The sequence below is a fragment of the Fringilla coelebs genome (assembly GCF_963513975.1).
Source record: "Fringilla coelebs genome assembly, chromosome: 12".
Classification (NCBI taxonomy): domain Eukaryota; kingdom Metazoa; phylum Chordata; class Aves; order Passeriformes; family Fringillidae; genus Fringilla; species Fringilla coelebs.
The window spans coordinates 2,764,905-2,780,766 of NC_140038.1; the positions used below are offsets into that span (position 1 = coordinate 2,764,905).

General features: G+C 43.2%; 1 protein-coding gene across 1 annotated transcript in view; it reads left to right on the forward strand.

Annotated features, from left to right (window-relative positions):
- The first annotated feature begins 97 nt into the window (after positions 1 to 97).
- TMEM266 (transmembrane protein 266) overlaps positions 98 to 15,862 on the forward strand; it is an 81,961-nt gene continuing 66,196 nt past the window's right edge. Inside the window, exon 1 of the mRNA XM_084214123.1 lies at positions 98 to 233. The gene's annotated coding sequence lies outside the window, so the exon portion shown is untranslated. The remainder of the gene's footprint in view (positions 234 to 15,862) is intronic.

The window sequence follows — 15,862 nt, forward strand, 5'->3', positions numbered from 1 at the left end:
GCCGCGATTGGCCCGGCCGCGCCCGCGTGACGCGCGGCGGACGCGCGCGCGCCCCCTCCGCTCCCGCGGACCGACCCGCGCGCCGGCCCCGCGTTTCCAAGGCGACCCGGCAGGAAGGCGGGAGGCGCGCGCGGGATCGCGCGCGGGCGGTCCCCGGGTTCCTCCCCGCGCGGCCGCCGGTCCCGCGCGGGGCGCGCGCCGGGCGCTGGCGGCGCGGGTGCCGCGGGCAGCAGGTACGTGCGGGGAGCCCCGGGGACGGAGGGGCGAGCGGGGAGCCCCGGTCCGCGCCGTGCTCCGGCTCGAGCAGCGGGTCTCGGCCGTGCCCGAGCCGCGGGACCGTACCGCGCTCCGGCGCGGGCAGCGGGTCCGTGCCGTGCCCCGTCGTGTCCGTGCGCGGCTCGGGGATCCCGGTCCCTCCGCCGCTCGGGGCCGCCGCACGCCCCGCCGTCCCCGGGGTCGGGCGGGGCGGCCCGGCGGGCTCCCCGCGCCGCGGTGGCGGGGGCCGCGGCGGCGGGTGAGCCCCTCCGCGGCGGACAAAGTTTGGCGGCGGGCGCCGCCTCCCGCCAACTTGCCGGCGGTGGGGCCGGGGGCCTGAGGGCGCTGTGCCGCGGGCCGGCCTGCGGCGGGGCCCGAGCCCCCTCACGCGGGGTCAGCCGAGCCGCGGCCCGGCCGGGGCGGTGCGAGGGTCGCGCCCGCCTGTATTGCGGGGCCGCGGGCGCGGTGTCGCAGCCGGGGCGGCGTTCCGGCGGGGCCGGGGGGGCTCCGGGCGCCGAGGGGCGCCTCACGCATCGCCGTCCCCCGGCACCGCTCACCGGCCTGGCCCGCGCGCCTCCGGACGGGCCCGGGCGGACAACTTTGGGTGTGCGGATCCCGAATAAGAACAGCCCCGGTAATGCCTGAGCGTGAAAGTTGCTTTTGTTGTCTGTGTGTGCAAATCCTCCCAACGCTGGTGCCTCAGCAGTGTCTTCACGCCAGAGTACTCTGTATCTGTAAGGTGCTGCATTGCTTGTTGGAAACCCCCTGTCCTGGAGTAGCATCATTGCTTGCTCCAACTAGAAAAGGAATAGTAGTTTCTTTTCTGGAGTCGGAATGCAATTAGAGTGCTCTTTACTAGGGAGTTTTCGGTTTGCCTTCCATAAAATGTAATAAACTTACAAGGCCTTTTTTGTTAGATTTGTAGAGGTGAAATCTAAATTGTAGAGACTGATGAGCTGTAATGGGACAGCACGTTACAGTAACTTTTCTTAAAAATAGTAGTACGAGAACATGCATGGTTTCAAAGCTTGTTAGTATACTGACGTTAGGAAAAGGTTCTGCTAAGTGTGTCTCCAGAATTTCTTGGTTCTTACATGAAGGTTTAAGAGCAAACCCATCTACAAGCTCTGTGTTAGAGCATGCACCTGACACCAGTTGTAACAGCTGCAGAAGATTGCATGTGTAAAAGAAGTAAAATGCATAATGGTGTAGGGGTATTTACAGCTGGGAATGCAATCAGCAGAGAAGGCTCGTTTGTCGGAACGCAGGGCACCTCTCACAGGCACATAGTCAGAAACTGCTGCTTTGCTATGTGACTCTTAGGAATCCTGCTATTTTTGCAACACTTATTACTGGAATTTGTACAAAGAGGGCTAAGCAGCCTCTATACTTTTAACGTGCTGGAATAACATTACTAACCAAGTGTGGATATTAGATGAAACAATACTGATAATAATTTTTTGGTAGCTCCTGTGAAGATGCTGAGAATTCCTGCAGGACACTTGTAAAAGGGTTATTGCTACCAGAGTCACGTTAGGTGGGGGTTATAAATTAGACTGTCCAAAACAGTAGCACATAGGTGCTTTGCAAGGAGATAACTGCAATTAGCATTGAGCACCAGGTATCTTGTATGGTAAAATGTGTGTCTTGATGCTGTGAACAATGTCTGTCTTGTGAGGCAGAATATTCTGTGCAGAGAAGGGGAGGAATACTTCTCATTTACAGAGGATGCAGAATAAGAAGCAAGTGTGTTCTGCTTCAAACGTGTCATGGTTCCTAAATGCTGGGAAGAGTGTGCCCACAGTCAGTGAGGGGATGGTGTGAGTGAGGAGCCCATTCCCGAAGCAATGCATGCATGTACTCATCTTACTCATTCCTCTGTGTTTCTGAGCAAAGTGGAGTTTTTGCAGCTCCTGTCCTGATGCAGAATTGTTCAGGGAAAGATGCTGGTTTTGCCTGAAGGGTGAGAAGAGGTGGAAGTTGCACACAAATTGAGATGTGGTCATCGGGTAGTAATTATGCTAAAGACAGCAGTGGACAGCAAGGACGTGAAGCAAGAGTACAGATCTGCTATTTCAGCCACAAAACTGGAGTAGTAGGCAAGATAAAGATCTGAACTTGGACTGGTTTATGAAAAGGCCAGTAAGAAAATTAAGATGTGAGCTACGTATGATTGCAGTGTGAGTACAAGTGCAAGGCTGCTACTCAGCTGAAGTATTTTCAGATCTTGACTGACAGCATAAATGCAGAACATAACAGTGTAGCTGTCTCCCCCCTCCCTGTGCCTGTTCTCAAAGGTTGGTTGGATGTAAGTGTGATTCCAGTCCTGAAGGTGCCCTGTACAAGATGCTTACAGCTCATTGTGCTTTGCCTCTCCCGGCTGCCGGTACTGTAGTGCTGTCACACCAAGGTGGGTTCAGTGGTGGCTCCCCCAAACCTGGCTACCTGCAGCTTGCTGTTTGTCTCTGACGGCTCTCACTGCAGTGGTGGTGCATCACAGAGCACTTCAGCACGGCGGGACAGGACTCACCAAGTCTCCAGCAGGATGGAGTGCGTGGTTTCCGTGTTCCTGTGCGTGATTAGGTCCACACTGGGAGGAGAAACTGCACTGTCCTGCGAGATCCTGACATGACTGAAATTTACCTGCATCATCGGTATTTGTTTAAATTAGTTGCATTACCTGGCAATAGCACAGGAGTTAATTGAATTGTGTTATGCAGGACAAAACTGCATCTTTTAGCAGAGCAGCAGACGGGGTGTTACTTCAGTTACAGTGGTGCTCAGCTAAACTGCTTCCTGGACAATGGGATTAACTAAGAGGAAAAAATACTTTATCCCTATGAGCACTGCAGAACCAATATTGACATAGGAGACTGAGCTGGAGTCCTTTCTGCTGCATGTGTTAACATATAAAGTCGCCAATAAATGCCATTTGAAGAATCTACATTGCTAGTTGGTATATGAGAGGAGCACTGAGGTTTGAATCCTCTTGTTTCTCTCCTCTAGAGAGAAATCACTGCTTCTAGAGTGGTTCTGTATGCTGCTGAAGGGTATTTGCCACGCTCTTGTAAGGTTCAGTAATATGAGGATAAGTCTGGAATCAATGGTGTTGGAAAATGGGGAGTCTTGGATTTTTGACTTGTAAAAAATTCTGAACTTTTGGGAGTATTTTTGTTGTAGGTGGATATGAGCATACTTGGTGAAATGCCATGTTCAAGAGAAGAAGAGTAAAAAAATACTAAAAGGTTGGCTTCTTATTGCTCTGGGGTAGAACTTTGCTGTGTTTCATTCTTTGGCTCTAGAAGTTTCTGTCCAAGGTGAATTGAAACCTTTTTTCCTCCAAATTTGTAGCTGCTGTGTTGTGGGCAGCAGCAGGGTTACCTCAGTCTGTCATATTTCAGCCCACCCATTTGCTGGGCTTAGGATTTGGTGTGACAAGTTGATGTATTAGGGTTTAATTCTTAGTTTTCTTATAAGGTCCCAGTGGAACCTGTTGCCTCCATGTAACCCCATTGAAATCACTGGGTTTGCATGAATAGAGTGAGGTCAGGCATTGTAAATTCAAGTGGCAGTGGAGGTTTTCTGATACTTGTCAACAATGTTTATCAAGTAAATGCAACATCAGCCTATTTCTTGGTCTATTCCTCCATCTCACTTGCATTTTATCATGTTCTAGAGTTCAGTGTTGCTTTGATGTGTTTCAGCCAAAATTTCTTTGGGGCAATTTTTGTATCTTTCCTTGCATCTGTAAAGCACCGTGCATGCCTACAGCATTACACACAAATGAAACTACCTTTGAAAATGCATGTTCAAATCCATTGGTTGCAGAGTTAGACCTGTAAGTCAGCAAATACCTGATGTAGGGTTGGGCAGCTACAGTTCTGTGTTGCCACCCTGCTCAGTGAATGAGGCAATGATTTGCAGGAGAGTAGTATGTGATAGTGGAGAGGAGGATTAATGCAAATGGAGCTGAAGTAATAGGCTGTTCTAAACGTGGTGCTTCCGAATTTCCAACAGCTTTACTTTCAGCCCAAATAACCTTCTTGCAAATTAGTTTCTAACGTGGAACCTCTTGGTATTGGGAGGCTTAGCCCCTTTTGTGTGTTTGTTTGGTTTGGGTTTTATTTTGTAAAATTACACTACACGGAGGAATAAACTTCCCTCGTTGACTTTAAAAAATCCCTAAATGGGATTTGAGCCTTCAGTGGCGATTTCTAATTCGGGTAATTGCCTTATTTCGTGAGGTCGTTACTGGATGAATGGGGAAAGGACCTTTGAGTCTGTGCTTTGTGTAGGGGAACAACAGGTGAAGTCTGACCTGTTTCATCCTCCTTTCTGCTCTGTGTCCTGCCTCTGCTTTTTAGCCTCAGCAGCCTGTCAGTGCTCTCAGCACACTTGCCACTGTTCTGTCAGAGGTACCAGGTGCCCAGCCCTTTGTGCGGGGAGTTTGGGTCCATTTGGATTGGCTTTTGAGAGGCCACCTTTTGTAATACTTGATTAAAAAAGCAAGCAGGCATAGGAAAACAGTTCAGTTTAACTTGAATGGATTGCTGTGAGACAAAGATCATCTCAGCTGTTCCAGGGAACTTCAAAGGCTGCCTGCAGACAAGGCAAGTGTCAGAGCTTCTCAAAAAAGTTGTGAAAGTCTTTGTAGTGGAAAGTGTTATGTGTCTGATATTTAAGTGTGCCTACCAGGTTTTTCCACTAATAGAAAATGAAAATTCGTGCATAAAAATAGCAAAATACAAGTTTTATTGAAGTTAGTGAGACCTTTACTGTTGAATTATTTTATAATTTTGCCTTCAATGCTTTTGTTCAAGTTTAACAAATAATTTCTTACAGGAAAGCAGTCTTTTGGACTACCAGTCAATTTAGCTGATGGTACAAATGTAAAGAAAGCTCTTCTTTGAGTGAGCTAAAGAGCTCCTGTCTGTAATAATTAAAGTTAGCAAACATACAGGATGTAAACATGAGGCATGTGGTGTGTCTCTGTATATGATTTTTCTCTGTATATAATAGCTGCCTGCATTTTACAACCCAGATGTAGTAAATAATTGCATTTTTATCTGGAATGATAAAAGTAGACAGCTTTGAAAGCAGTTTTTAACAGGAAAGGGAGATACAGTCAAAGTTCACGTGTTAATTGCACGAGTGCATTAAAAAAAAGCCAATCTGAACGATTTTTCTTGCACATATTTGTTGCTTTTCTTCTGTTACCAGCTGCCACATCCAGAAATCTGAATGCTCTTTTTTTCAGTCATAAGAAGAAGGACTTTGGGAGCAGGGGCAGTAGTGTAATTAAATAGATATGTTTAACTTGGAAAGGTGTTATTTTTAGAACTAGCTCAAAAGGGCAGGTACTCCTTGGAGACATTCTAATATGGCCAGATTGTCTCCTCCAACTAAAGAGCAGTACAGGACATGGGCAGCATCAAGGTTTACTTAAAAGTTTTTGATGCATGTTATCTCTGGGCAAAAAAAAAAAATAAAAATTGAGAGGAGGCTGCAGAGTGGGCACAACTTCTGAGCCTCTGGGCTCTGGGTGGTTCATTAAAGAGTGCAGGCTCCAGAGAGGCTGCTCATCTTGTTCCCTTCCTTTCTCAGGGCCCTGTGCTGGTTCTCTTCCCCGTGCTGGTGCCCTGGCTGCTCTCAGGAGTGCAGCCCTGCTGAGCTGCCTCCCACAAGGGCTGTGCTGGGGACAGCAGCTGCTCTCAGCTGCCCTGATCGCTGCTCCCCCGAATTGCCATCCTCAGCTGCGAGGAGCGGGGGAGTTGGGGCTTGCTCCTGCTAGGAAGGGGTGTGTACGTGAATTAATGGGCACGCTGCAGAGGTATTTTTCTCCCTACTCTCTGTACTTTTTTTGTGGTTCTGTTTGCTCACTTTTCCACCTCTGAGCAAAGGGGAGCATATGGCACTGTGCTGTCCATCTGGTTGCCACTTACTGTGAAATCATTATGCAGGCAAATTTGGCCCCATCTTGAATTTCTTAGGTAGGAGAAACTGTTACTAGAATGACAGCTGAAGTGTTTATACTGAGCTGTAAATGTGAATTAAGCATAGAATGAACACAAAGGGCTCTTTCTGAATATTATCAATCTTCTACATTAAATAAACTCCAACTTGTGCTATGCTAGTATTTAAAGCAAATAAGGCTCAGATCCTCATTGTGAACAGTAGGCTCTTCAAGTACAGATAAAAGACAAGTCCTGTCCCAGAGGATTTGCAGTCTAAATACATTTTAATGAGAATATAGTGAGTGGTGATAGGTGCTTAGGAGCCCCTTAGTTATAGAGATAATACTGTATGTATGTCATGAAAAATTCCATTGGCATTTTTGCATCCTAGCACAAGCTTGTCACACAGTCTCTTGAAATGCATAGCTGATGTTAATTCAGGTCTGTGCATTTTGGGTATGCCCAGGTATTTCTTGTTTACCTGCATATAGAGGATCAACACTGGTAAAGAGAAGTCCTACTGTCTTTGGCACCATAAGCACATGTACATTTTTGTTATCACATTCCACATTGCAAACACTGAAATAGTAATAACCTTGCTCTCCTCTAGTTATCTGAAGGAGTACCACAGGAAAAAAAACAATTAGGTGATGTTTATGCTGTAATATTCTGATACCTTGTCTGCAGACAAGAGTACCTGCGAAAGTAGTTTTTAAATTCAATTTATTTTATGGTTAGGAGGGTTAACTTTTGTACATTTTCTATTGCATAAGTCAAGAGCTTGTTTTTCATGTACCCATATGGAAAAGCCTATATATTTTTTTAAATTGGAACAGGCTACACAAGTAGAAGATAAGTCAGAAGAAAGTAATTTATCTGAAACAATCTTCCTTGCTGTTTAGATCAGTGATCCTCACTTTTGATTGTTACATGCATATTTATTATATAGAACTGCTGCAGTGATTCCACTGTGATATGTGATATGAAAGTGCTTGTGGATTGGAAAGAAGAGTTTTGTCTTTGTGGAGGAGAGTGGCTAGAGTTTCTTCACTGCATTCTTTAAAGTTTTCATTTTGTTTTGAATAGAAGTGCAGTCAAGTTTTTAAATATTGTAAGTATTGAGATTTTTTGCCTTTTATCCTACAAGAGCCTACTTAAAGGACTATAGATAGCTTTCTGAAAAACTTTTGTTCTGTACTGCATCATGCAATGGGAAGAGTTCATTTTAAGTTTCAAAAACCCCTGAAGTTTGAGATTTACTCCGAAGGAACTGTTTTTGAGCAGATATTCTCTGCATTAGTATGTCTTCCAAGTATTTTAAAATGGGAATTCAACCCTCAGTACACAGCAGTGAAACTGGACTGACAGTGGGAATTCTGAGTAGATTTGGGGAGGAGGAAATATTTCATGGCTTCTGTTAGAGTCTGTGGGAGAGGGCTGTGGCTGTGGCTGGTGATCTGCAGCCAAGCCCCTGCTGGAGCGGCACTGGGGGAGCTGGCTCTGCTCAATCCCTGCTGAGCTGCACCTTGCACTGCCTTGCTGAATGACTTGTGCCCTGCAGAATTGTTTTCCAGTTCAAAAGAAGAAGAAGAAAAAAAGGAGGGGTAGCACAGAGAAATTCAAAGCTTTTCTTTTAACCCCAGTTCTTTAGCTCAGAGCATCGGAGAGTACATCTGAGTACTAGTTGAGGTTTTTAAATGCATGGTGTCATATGACTTGTACCGAAGTTTTCTGAAATATATTTTATTTCAGAGTTCGTGGGGGGATAAATCTGTGATGAATCTAAATGTTACATGCTGAGTGAGATTCATGGACATCTTCACCAAACTTGTCTCCCTGCTATTGTTTTTTAATGTGAAAATGAGAAAGAATTCCTTTAGTAGGTTGCTTCTCATGAGATAGAAGTAACTGGTTAGGCAGTTTCTCTCTGCTTTAGAAGTCAGAATAGTCACCGTAGTGACTCCTGAGACTGACATTTGAAAAAGATTCTATTTAGTTAAAGATTCTGAAGAGTTTTAGTTTAATGATACTGGCCATCTTCCTGCATCTATTATTCTGCTGTAGCAAGAGAACTGACTGTTGTGCAGGTAAAAAGCCATGGTTCTAGCTAAGGAAGAGACTATAACAGTTGTCTTGAAGTGCTGCTTTTAGGCTGTACCCAGGCTTCATATCCTGCCAGAAGGCAGTAGTTTTGATGTGTAAATGAAGGTATTCTTTGAAATGCTGGGAAGGCCTGGTGCCAGGCAAAGGGTTCCCTCCAGAGCCCAAGGAACAGGAGCTCAGGGACTGTTACAACCCTTTGAATCTCGAGCTATGGACTGTCCAGTTGTAAGGGTGATTTTTGGTTTATTTTTTAATTACATTCTCTTTTGATTAAAAATGCTCAGCAGCAGCTCCCTTGTGCTTTTCTGAAATTTGGGGGTGATGGAAAGAAACTTGGAGTTTTTCTTCCGTTAGCAGTTGGATATTTTACCCAATCTGACTGCAACACTTCATTCTGAAGCACAGATAGGCTTGTTGCTTTTGAAGAACTTTCAGTATTAGATGATTTCCCTTTTTCATGGGGAAAGGACTGCAGCCCAAGTAGCTGGTATCCTGCCAAGGCCCAAATCTGAAAGCACTGGGTATAGTGAACTAGCAAGCAAAGACTAATTGGTTATTTGTTTGAAGCATGTGCAAGTGCAGCCAGGTCTCTGAGTGCCCAGGCAACTGGCAGCAGCTGGGATGTGACTGATGTTTGCTGGGTTAAATGAAGTAAGTGCATCTCTAGTGAGAAAGGCTCCACAGTCTCATCTAAGAGCACTGTTAACTGTTGGCTTTCATGGGCTGCCTTGATGGAGAGATTTCATGGACTGAGGGAACAGTGAAGTCAGCCAGCTTTCTTCTGCTTCATGCCTCCAGACAAGGATTAAGGTACGTGGGACAAATTAACTGGGAAATACAGGTTTGCACAGTGCATTTTGTCAAGAGAGGGAGGACTTTATACCCTAGTGCCTGTGTGTTTCACAAGCTTTAAAAATCACTTTTAAACATACTCCCTTTTTGTTGGTGGCTTTGTGGGGCGGGAGCTTTCTCTCCTGGTGATGTCTAATGAAATGAAATACTTATCTTGGTTATAATGCTATCATAAGGCAATGCCAAGTGTTCTTTAATGAAGGTAGAAAAAAGGGAAGGCCAGTGTTCAAAATATGAAGTTATAAAATGGAGGATTCGATATTGCAAGAAAAACTGATAGCAGTGGTACTTTGCTTTCCTAGATGGACATCTGATCTTGGGGCTTTTACTGGCTGTGTTTAAATGGCAAAGCACTTCAGTCTGAAAAAGGCTGTTTTTCTCTTAGTTTCCCTGAGTATATAAAGCATACTGCATGAACAACATTTGGCAGAAGAGAAGCAAAATGTATCTGAAACCTTTAATTATATACTGTAGGCAGCACTGTCTAGGTCAGAAGGCACCATATTATCAAATAACATATTACAGGTATTCAGAACTTGCACAGTAGCTTGATTATTCACTGAATAATTGGTCTTTGTTAAGCAGATAATGGTATTGTTTGCATTCAGAGCCTAGATTTGCAGTATGTGATATAGAATATTTGTATTTTAAATCATCTGTTATCCAGCTGATGTAAGAACTAAATAGAACAGAGTTCAGTAAAAGCTTCTAGGATGGTAGGCTGCCTCTTCTGCAGGGCATGTCTCACTGACTATATCATACCTGCAGTTCTGAAGGTGTTGGAAGAGATTTTTTTGGTTTATTGGATTTAATTTTGTATGGGTGTTTGCAGCAATGCTTGGGACCATATAGACCGTTTAAACATAGACAGTATTACAAACCACACAGAAAATGCCCAGAAGAATACAACAGTTTGGAAGGTTTCTGACCTGTTGGTGGGCAGAAAGGGAAATGAAGGAGAAGAAGAGTATGATTACAGGCAAATAGGATTTATGAGAGAAATGCCATGTCTTTCTGTGTCACACACTACACATTATTTTGCTTATCTAGAGGAGAGAGAGTATTTCTGCTGTATGAATATTTACTTAGGCTTTTTAATCCTTAACGATCCCAAGGTGTAATATGAAATTATTGACTGCAGTGTCAATAGCTGGTAATTTTTATGAGTATGTCAGAATATGAGCTCAGGTAAGTTTGCATGTTCCTTGGGCATTCATTTCTTTAAGCCTCTGCTTGGAGGTGACTGTCAGCTTGGAGAATCCCCAGTGCTACAGTACTCTGTTTTGTACAGCTGGGGAGCAGGTGATGATGAACAGACCTTTCTCGTCTGAGTTTTTTCTTACTTTCTTTTTCTCAAGATGGAGTTTTAAAGAAAAGCAGTAAGGTGATAAAATTACTGCCTTAAAGGACAACAAAAGTGATCAAACCCACCCAAAGTAATGTTTTTTTATGAAGTGCAGTGTAGTCAGCTAATCAAAACAGATACTCTTTATCTGTGACTGTTTAGCCTGCAGAAGATCAGCCTGCCTTGCAATAGGGAAGTTGTATTTTCCATATGAGCTGAATATCCATTTGAGCTGTGATCAGCACTCTGCCTTCCCTAAGGAGATGGCAGTGATTGTAGCATTTATCATACATAAAGGAATCTGTCTTGCTCTATATATCTGCCAAAAGACGTGAAAAATAGAGACCAAGGCAGCAGCATCCATGATCTCAGAAACCCCTCAGACAACAAGACTGATGGTGAGCTAAGGAAATCACTTCTCCCCTGCTCACCTGAGCCCCATATTTAGCCACAGCAATAGTTTTGAGTTGGGTTGATTTAGAAGCCTATCTGTAAAGGAATCTGCTAGCAGAATATTGGCTGAAAGGTTTGTGTAGTGCATGAAGCTGTTGACCTGTGCTGCAGACACATGAACCTCCAGGTGAAAACAAATTCTTGTTCACACCAGAAATTGAGTACCTGGATAGAGTGCTGTGGCTTACATTAAAAATGGTTACTTGATAATTCAGTGACCTAGTGGGCAAGAGTTGGAATTTTGGTGTTCAAGGAAAAATTGTAGTGCATGCAATTGTTTTACTAAAAGCAAGGAGTTTGTCTGGGTTATTTAGGATTGAAGAAATCACAGAATGTAATGCATGTTCTGCTATCATCAAGCAGCCCTGTGTCTGAAGCAGAGACATAAAACCAAGGGCAGAAGTTCTATTCAGGGAAGGAAAGATGGAGCAGAGTTAAGTTGCAGAGCACTTTTTTCATGGAAAAGCACTGAATATTAGAATTTTGCTTTAGTCCTCTGCTCTGTAACATGCCAGCAGAAACGATGGATCAGTGATTCTTCTGACTTGGCAAGATTAGGGCTGCTCCCTGGAAAATGCAGCAAAGGAGCCTCAGAGGCTGCTCTGGGTATGCTCCCAGATTTGTGTGCCTTTGCAGGGAAGGGAGAGACAAAGGACTTGCAAGCCAAGATCACAATAAAAAATGGTGTATAAAAGGTGCCATACATGACCTGTTTTTCAATTTCTCTGCTAAGGGCAATGGAGCTGCATGGTATATAATTTCTAACGATTTTTCATTGTATCAAGCTAAACATTCCATTCATTTTTTCCCTCTAAGGACTGAACTATGAGCATCCTTGTGATTCCAGCAAGGGCAGGTCTATGTGTAGCAGCAGCAGCTACTGGACCTACGAGCTGGACCAAGCTGCTTCCCTTCTTGCCTGTCGTGGTGGGTGGTGTCAGAGGTGTTCAAGTTGCTAATTGCTAATTTAAAATCCAGATGAAAGGATGGGTGACAACATTAGTATGTCCATAGCTAGAGTTTGTGTATCGCCTGTGCAAGAAGTGTGGCAGTGTTTTCTAGCTTAGATTTTCGTCAGTTTTGATAATTTTGTGTTGTTTTGGTGCATGGATAAGCATGTTTAAATTAGTTTTCATCTTCTTTTAGAGATATAGTTTTGCATTTATATAATAATTTATAACTGATTGTTATAAGTTATATATTATACAACTGAAGTGTTAGAGGAAATCATTCAGGCATGGGTTTTTAATGAAATAAGATCTAGTAACACTGTTCACTATTACAATTTATCTACCTAGAAAATCCTACTGAATTTTATCCTTAAATAAGCAGGTAAGTTCTCTTTCCCCTCTCCAGTTTTCACAAATTTCAACACTGTATCTGCTGACAAAGTGAGTACGTGGGGTTAAGAAAAGCATTTCAGCCAGGTGGACTTCTAGTCATTATCTGTCATGTGTGTATGCACATGTGGATCCTGTAAAGTTTCTGCCTTCTGAGCTCTCATTAAGTTCATCCTGCTGCAGAACTTCAAGTTTGATTTGTACTTTCCAAAGTTGTCTTTGGGATAGCCTCTTATCCCATTGATTTGCTGTGATATTTTTATGCTAACTAGCAAAAGGAGATGTTTAAGGAGAAATAGTTAAAGAATTTCAAATGTGTTTTTCATCTTCTGGACACAAGCTGGTACAACAAAGAGAAGAAAAGTCAGCATAATGTTACCAGCCATCTCTGTAAGTTGTCAGTGGAGCAGAGTTTGAGAACATCTGGACTGTGAAACGCACCTCTTGAACTTTCATTGATTGGTTCCTTAGGCTGCCAGCCAGGAAGTGTATTTTTAGATACTTGCAGCAAATTTTATTGCATGTGAGAGAATGCCAGATCCATAGTTCATCAGCTGCTGTTTTTCAGTAAGTAGGGAAAATGGATTTGGGTTCAAGTTAAATAGTTAATTTTGTGCTGCATTGCAGAGTGCAGTTTGTGCAGCTGTACCTGAGTTAGCTTTAAACTGGCCAGTGGCAACTAGTCACAAAGCCCAGCACAAAGTGTGCTAATCCTGAGTGCTAATCCAGAGAGGAAAGCTATTGGCCTGGACACAGTAAAGCAATCTTTTCTTTCACTTAGCCATGGCCTCTGAAAGCAGAGATGGGAAAGATGTGTCTGTGTGTTTCGTTTTTATGGCTCACCATATATTTTTTCCAGAACAAAGGGAGGGCATATTCATTTGATGGAAAATGAATGGGTTGACTCCTTATATGAGTGAAATGTGATGCATGCTACAGTTACATAGCACACTGGAGTACAACTAACTATTCCTTGGGATTTTGAAACGAGGCACGTTCTGGTTAAAAGCAGGAGCAAATACTTCTGCCCTCCAGCTGTGTGCTCTGCCTGCAGCAGTGGGCAGGGCACTGGTGAAGTGTAAGTGAACTGTGGGGATGCCTGATCTCATCTCATCTCAGTGGTTGCCTTGGTCCCATCACATTCCTGAAGGATTCTGCTCTTGGTTGAGGCTGAACTGTGGTTTGGCCTGCCTGTGTTTTTGCCCTTTGGATGCTGCCTGACGCTACTGCTGAGTGGCATCTCTCTTCCTTTGGACATCTCTCTGTTTTGTGCTCCGTAGAAGAGCATTTCCAGTATTAGTGCCTCTTGAAATTTCTTGTTAATGGAATATCTTGTCAATATCTTCCTGTCAAGACAGAAATGTTCCTATCCTGAAGCACTCCCCGTTTCTCATGCTGTCTGTGCTGCAGTTTCTGCTGAAGGGCCCTCTGTTCAGCATTGGTGTGGTAGGTCCATGAAACCAGGCTCTGTTGATAAGGTGTATCATCTACGCTTGTTCCAAACGGTGTGATCTTATTACTACAAACAATGCCTCAGATTAGATTAAGTGCTTTGGAGCAGGGGTTCTGTCACTTTAAAAACCACATTCTAAATTGCCTAATGTGTCTCTAAGTAGCACGTGAATAACTAAAGAATGGGCTAACTTTCTTGTGTTCATTTCTGTGTTTCATTTCTGTTCATTTAAAAATCTTTGGATTCTGGTTGTCCTTTCCCATCTTGGGCTGCCGTGGAGTTTGCAGTGGATTTTGTCAGCTCTCACTGAGAGCAGATGCCTGGGACCATCTGAAAGCTTTCTACCCTGCACTGTTCAAGTGTTGTGAGCTCTACAGTTCACAAGCTGCCAATTGTCAACATTGCTTTAAAAGTGTATGTTGAGAGTGAGAAGAATTATACAAGAGAATGTTTTACCAAGGACCAGTGTTTTGGAGCTATGAAGATGAGAAATGAAGGCTCACAAGATATTGCCCCTTTAAATCCTGTACTGGTCTTTGCAGCAGATTGTCTCATTTCTAGTGCTTGTTTTTACAGTGACAGGTGCAGTAAATCTCTTACCTGATGCCAGTATCATCTTAATACCTCACAGATATTCTTGGTTTATTGGAAAATTTGTATTGATTTGGATTTTTATATTTCTGATTCAAATAAGATTTCAAAAGCAATAAATTATATTTTTGGAATATTTTCATATGTATCTGAAAAAACCTCAACAACCTACACTTCCAATACTTGAGGCTTTTCTTTCTATTGGAAAGTGGCAGGATTTTTATCAACAGAATGCTAGGTCAGAAGTCAGAAACTTGAATACTAATCCAGATATTAGCATCTGTTTCATATGTGGTCTTGGGCTTTATGTTTAGTTAGGAAGTATGTTTTCAGTAGCTGATTTAAATTCTGTTGAAGGTGCTGGGGAGTCTTCAGCTGAGTTTGATAGATTGTTTAGCAGATAATGGTTGGTTTGGAGGGGTTAGTGCAATGGTGATACACAAAACGTTTCTGAAAATTTTCAGAGCTGTTTCACCAGCTCTTCATGATCTTAATCCAGAAAGCTAATACAGATGTAGCTTCTTTGCTCTCATCTGTCTGTTTTTAACATGTTTTTGAGTTTCCTATATCCTAAAAATGTTTCATGAATATACTGGTAAAGTAGTTTGTTTTTTTTTTTTTTTTAAATTTTTAGCAAAGATGAATTGATAAATCTTAACAAAAATCTATGTTTGCAGCTGTAACAGACACGGCTCTGTTACAAGCAGGTGACAGGTACATGTTACAGGTTGAAGAGCAAAAATGTGTTTTATTTATATCTTGACATTTGTTTACTGTTCTGGGGCTTGCATTGCAGTATGGATCCGTTGCATAACCTTTGCTTGAAAAGCATCCTTTTATCTGCTCAGTGTATTAGACAGAACCTCCTTATTGGATATGGGTCATGGGACTTGAAGTACTAAACAAGATACAGCTGCAGTGGAGCTGAGGAGGGTGGCAGGATGGCTGCTGCCTTGGGTCACACAGGGACCAAAGCTTTTCTGCCTGTGTGGTGCCACTGAATGCTGAAAGATAGAGGACAGAGGTTTTTTCATGGGGCAGTGTGGTTGGGGTCTCCTGTTTTCTTTGTGATCTTCTGTTTTGAAGAAAATAGTTACTAAACAAAGCTTTTTAAGATGTGTTTTATGTACTGCCTGAGCTCTAGGGTAGCAGAGTTTGTTGCATAAGTGTCCATTGTACATTTCTCCAGCAGACACTGTGATAGAAGTGTTCACAGAAAATTATTCTATCTCCTTTAATAGGTATTTGTTACAATTATTTAATACACTGGGAAAAGCCACTGAGGTCTGATTTGAAGTTAGTGCCAGGCATTTGAAATGAGAATAACTTTTCTCCATCATGTCCCTAACTGCAAATGAGCGACTATGGCTGTATATTGAAAGAGAAGCCTAGGAATTAACATGCATGACTTTTAATTGAAAATACATGAGAGGTTTGTATATGCTATTTGTTTCTTCCCATTTTGCTATGATTTGATGAGTGCTGGGTAGAGCAGTTACTCCAAAGTTTACTTGTG